Here is a 6678-nt window from a genome sequence, read left to right as displayed (position 1 = left end):
CATGTCTTTGAAAGTACATTAAATACCATAAATAGTATTTAAACCCAGGTCTGATGCGTTTTTCTTAATATTGATATTTAACATGCAGAAATATTTACTTTGCATGTGTTGCTATTACATTACTGCACATAATATAAATGTGATCCCATTAATAAATTCTACTCACAAGATGTTTGTCTGCATGCATATTTGACATGCCTCTTAACTTATTCCAACATTAATTAGTCTTATTTATTCAGGACCATGCCAATGATAAGGTGAGCAACCTGTCTTTATTCATTTCAGAGAGTACATGCAGTCAGACTTGACACAGTAGAGATAATGGATCTGTTATTAATCATTATTTGTTGTTGTTGAAAAGCTGGCTTCATCTCAAGGCCTGATTTGGTTTGAAAAACCCAGTGGTTTGTCTTTTCATTTCCTCCTGATTATCGAATTCCGAATAGCGTGGCTCACAGCGCAAACATGGTGGGCTTATAGCCATAGGAGGTGAGTATTCAATGAAAATGGACTCATATTATAAAGGACGTTTACTGATGAATTATGTTAATTGTGCTGTAAATTGTTTATCCATCAACAATTTGTACAACACAGGTTATACCTGCATGACACGGATATTTAAACAGTATAAATCTGTGGCATAAAGTGAGAAACATAACTGACAGTTTTCCTTAGCTTTTACTCTATTACATGGTTTATGAACCACCACACTATTGTGCATCTATCACATGAAATATGACTCTGCTGGAAATACACTGGATATTACTTAATTGTTCACAGGAGAAATATGTACAATATTCAGTATACTGTAGAATCATTATTGTGCGACAATTAGGTGTTTGATGTAACACATTGATGTATTGACGCAAGATGTGCATCATTTTGTCTCAAGTGTTCTTACTCTCAACATTTGATAAAATAGTAAAAAATTTGCCACGGGCAGCAGAAAAGACAACCGTGCAGCAAGCAGCAACATAGACATCTCCTCGATGGCAGCCTCATTAAGGTATCTGCATATGTTCTATCCAATCTAATCAACTGTAAACACTTTCAACGATATTGAACAGTAGTGACACCAGCCACTGAAAGATGACCTGGAAGGTGGCTGGCCCTGTGTGATGAACAGTGGTTACCTACTAATACCTTTGGCCTGGAGAGAAGCTGGATGGCACAGGAGACTGCGGAGGGGGGGAAGAACGGCTCATAATAATTGCCGGAACATCGCAAATGGACCTGCAAACCATGTGTTTGATACCATTCCGCTTACTCCACGAGCCTGTTATCCCTAATTAAGCTTCCACAAACTTTCTGTGCTGGAGAGTATCTGGAGAGTAGCTGTGCTTGTGGTACTGTTATCATTACTTGGCCTCTATTGATTCATGGTCCCCTCTTCATGGCTTTTAAAGTAGCTAATGAGGTGTGTCACTGCTTATGTCCAATACTAAGACACCAGCACAGTCACTCTCATTACCTTTCTATTTTCATGTCCATTCAGAAGTTAAGTATTGGTGCACCTGCTCGATTGCCTCTTGTAGTGCACAAATGTCTCACACCAAATCTATGTGCACTCAAACTTCAAATGGGCACCTGTGTAATGCTTCCTGGCGGATGTTTTGGTCACTTTTGAATGCTGGCGGTGCTCTCACTCTAGTGGTAGCATGAGACGGAGTCTACAACCCACACAAGTGGCTCAGGTAGTGCAGCTCATCCAGGATGGCACATCAATGCGAGCTGTGGCAAAAAGGTTTGCTGTGTCTGTCAGCGTAGTGTCCAGAGCATGGAGGCGCTACCAGGAGACAGGCCAGTACATCAGGAGACGTGGATGAGGCCGTAGGAGGGCAACAACCCAGCAGCATGACCGCTACCTCCGCCTTTGAGCAAGGAGGTACACTGCCAGAGCCCTGCAAAATGACCTCCAGCAGGCCATGTTTGCTGGGTGGAGACAGGGTGACGAGACTTGGCATGCCATCCATCTGAGAGCCTGTTGAAGCCATCCTTAGAGGACCCTCCTGTCCTCATTCACTGATGCTCTTCCATGGTTGGATCACTGGTGGATATAAAGGATTATCAGGGATGGGAAGTAACTGATTACATGTAATCTGATTTTCCAAAAACTAACTGTAATCTGTTATGTTACCAGAAAAAATATTGTAATCATATTACAGAAACAAAAAACTAGATTACTTCTTGGATTACTTTTTAACTCAGTAAGATTGTCATCACAGGACCAGAGGCTTGCCAGAGGTGCTGTTCTAGAATGTCCACCACAGGTGGTAGTGTGAGGAGATGAGGGAGGTGTGCTTCCTAACTCCCTCTATCTGCCTCTAACCAACCTGTTCCTGTCATGTCAGTCAGTTAACACTTAATAGCACTCTTATTAGAGATGACTGGGAGCCACTCCTGAAGTGGCTTATCCCACATAGATAGGCAGGCAGTGTAATCTAATTACTTTCATCTCAGGGATTCAAACTAGTGACCTTTAAGTTACTGACCCAACACTCGTAACGCTAGTCTAAAAGCATTACAGCGTGATTGAAATTTAAAGGCAATGTTCAGACGTTAGCGGAGACTGCGTTCATGGAAATGCTACGTATGTTGGCTCAATCGGAAATGACCTTTTTAGTGCTTCAGCGATACTGACTGGATAGAGCCCTAAACCATGTTCCCTTTCTCAATGCTGAATTGAATGTCATTGAGAAAACCGAAAGGTGTCATGTTTTTTTTGCAAACATCCTTTCAGAATCAAATCCAATTGTCCTCGAAAGACCAACCTGGAATTTATAGATGAGATACCAACAAATGGGATGGTTTGTACACTAATTATACTGAACAAAAACATAAACGCAACAATTACTGAGTTACAGTTCATATAAGATATCAGTCAAATGAAATCAATTAATTATGCCATAATCTATGAATTTTACATGACTGGGCAGGGGAGCAGCCCAAATGGATGGGCCTGAGAGTGTAACAGATTTCCTCCTCCTCTTCATCCAAAGAGGAGGAGCAAGGATTCGACCAAAATGCAGCATTGGAATAGGACATAATGAATTTATTTAACAAGACAAAAAACGAACTAACTTGAATAACTAACAAAATAACAAAACGGAGTAGACAGACCTGGACATGCGAACTTACATATAACGAAGAACTCACGAACAGGAAAAATGACTACACAAAAGAACGAACTGACAAACAAACCGAAACAATCCCGTATGGCGCGACAAACACAGACACAGGAGACAACCACCCACCACAATCAATGTGAAAACACCTACCTTAATATGGCTCTCAATCAGAGGAAATGAAAACCACCTGCCTCTAATTGAGAACCATATCAGGTCACCCTTTAACAAACATAGAAACACATGACATGGACTACCCACCCAAACTCACGACCTGACCGTCAAACACATACAAAATAACAGAAAACTGGTCAGGAACGTGACAGAGAGGGCATAGGCCCACCCATTTGGGAGCCAGGCCCTCCCACTGGTGGTTCCCAAGAGAATGTTCTATGGGGTTCATCGCGCAGAATTTGTTTTTCCCCACAAAAGGGCTTTATTACAGTCAGAAATACTCCTCAGTATCATCAGATGACCTGGTAGCTGGTCTCAGATGATCACACAGGTGAAGAAGCCAGATGTGGAGGTCCTGGGCAGGCATGGCTACGCATGGCTACACGTAGTCTCAGATTGTGAGGATGGTTGGACTTACTGCCAAATTCTCTAAAATGATGTTGGAGGCAGTAGAGAAATGAACATTCAATTCTCTGGCATCAGCTCTGGTGGACATTTGTGCAGTCAGCATGCCAATTGCACGCTCCCTCAACTTGAGATGTCTGTGGCATTGTGTTGTGTGGCATTGTGTTGTGTAACAAAACTGCACATTTTAGAGTGGCCTTTTATTGTCCCCAGCACAAGGTGCACCTGTGTAATGATCATGCTGCTTAATCAGCTTCTTGACATGCCACACCTGTCAGGTGGATGGATTATATTGGCACAAGAGAAAGGCTCACTTAACAGGCATGTAAGAAAATTTGTGCACAACTTGAGAGAAATGAGCTTTACGCGTATGTAACATTACTGGGATCTTTTATTTCAAATCATGAAACATGGGAACAACACTTAACATTTTTTGTTATTCATTTTTGTTCAGTATATTTGATATTTGTACTAATCAGAGGGCAAGATATAAGGTAAGCGAATTAAGACTTGTATTTTGTGTTGTATAATCACGTAGAGTAATCCCACAGAGCACATGGCTTACATTATCTGTATAGTGTAATATTTTTTTCTCGAGGATATGGCTGTATTCTAATAGTAATTTGAGGCAAAGAAAAGTTTCAAATGCCTTTGGTTAGCTGAAAGACTGACGGGTAGATGCCACTAAATTTGGACTTTTGTTCAATAAATATGGATGAATAAATACTTACGATGTGACTTCATATTTCAGTTTAGTTTCATCTTAGCTGAACATGATAGGTATATACTGTACATCAAAAAATATATTCTTAAACCCTTATGTGTAGACCTACTTGTGTTTGTCCTGTATAAAGACTTCTCCAAATACTTCTCTCACAACCATTGCTCTCAGCAGAAAATGCACCAAATCAATAACATATTGTGCCAAGTACTTAGTTATTTACACCTGCAATTTTGATTGGTCGACACCATCTTTAGATTGTGAGATTTGATTGGACAATGAGTATTTGGAGGCTGGTGGGAGGAGCTATAGGAGGACAGACTCCTTGTAATGGCTGGAATGGCATAAAAGGAATGGAGTCAAACATGTTTACCGTTAAATTTATTCCATTAATGAGCCTGTCCTCCTATATCTTCTCCCACCAGCCTCCACTGTTGAATACGTACAGTAGACCTATGTAATCTGCGATTCAATTGGCAAATGCACATTAGAGCCAAGTTGGCATCTTAGCGCAACAGAAACAAGGAAACAGTCAGTTGTATTTGACTAAACTTATAAAAGTATGGATTTCAGCAAACAAAGACACGCTTTTACACAGTACAAACATAGGTGCACGGTAAGGGTTGAAGAATTTAAATTTTTACAAGTTTCAATTTACAGTTGATGTAGTCAGAAGTACACTCATCGCAACTCAACTCCATTAATCTAGTAACATCTCAGAAACAATCCAAATGCACCCTCTGTGTTCATGCCACTTCCTCATTGAAGGAAATTACATTTGATTCCTGTCACAACATACTGACACTTCTTCCACTTAACATTGTTCAATCACAGCACCTTTCACCTTGAAGAAAGCCCTGTACAGACTGTCATATGTCAAGGTTTCTTATCCGCTGCGCTCTGGATCCTGGGTGCTCTGGCGCATCTACACATTCTAATGACAATTACCATTTTAATGGGCCATATGTCTTGAGTCTAAAGATAAGACCATGCACTTCAAAAGCTGGGTATTTTGAGAAACAGCATTCCTCTGTAGATACACCAAATGAAGTAATGCATAATTTCAATAATTATTTAATTCATATTAATGTGTTAAATTATTCACAGTCCTCAATGACAATTTAACAGTCAAAGTGAGCAAACCCAAGGTGCGTTTAAGTAGCGGCCTCTGATTGATTTCACCTGTCTGCCGTTTAGTCTCTAATTACAACTGAGACAGGTGTGGCTGTTCTGTTGCAGTCTGGCAGTTTGCCCCTGAGCTGTCCATGGTGCTGCCTCTGGGGAATACTTCCCATTGCTGTCCGTGGTCCAGGCAGCCAGAAAACACAGAAATCTTGCAGGCACATACCGCCCATCCACCACACAACTCCTGAAACCTCTACAATATATATATATATATATATATATATATATATATATATATATATATATATATATATATATATATATATATATATATATATAATGTCACTGATGGGCTATTGCAGCAGATGACAACACTAGCATGCAATCACCAACACTGGATAATTGAGGTGTTGAAAAACATTGCCTGGTCCGAAGAATCTCGGTTCCTGTGGATAGTTGTTGGCTATCTATATGTGTTTAATAGCAGCCCAGTACGTTCACTATCTTATTTGTTTGTGCTCTAATTTTGTTACACAGATGACTTCAGCCATGTGAAAACTCTTCCATAGCCCAATATATCAAGGTAGCTAGCTTCCTTTGCAGCTTGCTTCTCATCGAACTGGTGTTAGCTAGCTAGCTACAGTTTCTAGCCTGCTGTTAGCTAGCTGCTGCTTTTGTGCAGCAACTGAGTTGTTGGCCCCAGTTTTAGAACTCTGAGATTCGGCTGAAATATTTTTTTCCGAAATACTACAAAATGTAGCACGCCTTTGGTTCTTAATGATAAGAAATTAGCACGTGAGAGCGATAAATTATGATTTGAATCACATTTGTTGCACCTATACATTTTGTCAATTCAGTTTTGTCAATTTAATTTTAAATCCAAGGGTCACTTTATGGACGCTATAGTCTCATTTTAATCCGGTATGTGGTCCTCGGTAACAACAGGAGAGCTCAAGGGGAGAGACTGGGAGTGTGCTGTGTTCAATCGAGTTGATTTGCAAATTTTCATTGACATTGGTGTCATGGCGTGACTACAAACCCGGGTTCAACCCTGGGCTGCATCGCAGTCGGTCGCGACCGGGAGACGGATGAGGCGGTGCATAATTGGCCCAGCGTTGTCCGGGTTAG

Source organism: Salvelinus fontinalis, chromosome 27, assembly GCF_029448725.1.
Source record: "Salvelinus fontinalis isolate EN_2023a chromosome 27, ASM2944872v1, whole genome shotgun sequence".
Taxonomy (NCBI): domain Eukaryota; kingdom Metazoa; phylum Chordata; class Actinopteri; order Salmoniformes; family Salmonidae; genus Salvelinus; species Salvelinus fontinalis.
This window is presented reverse-complemented; position numbering follows the sequence as displayed.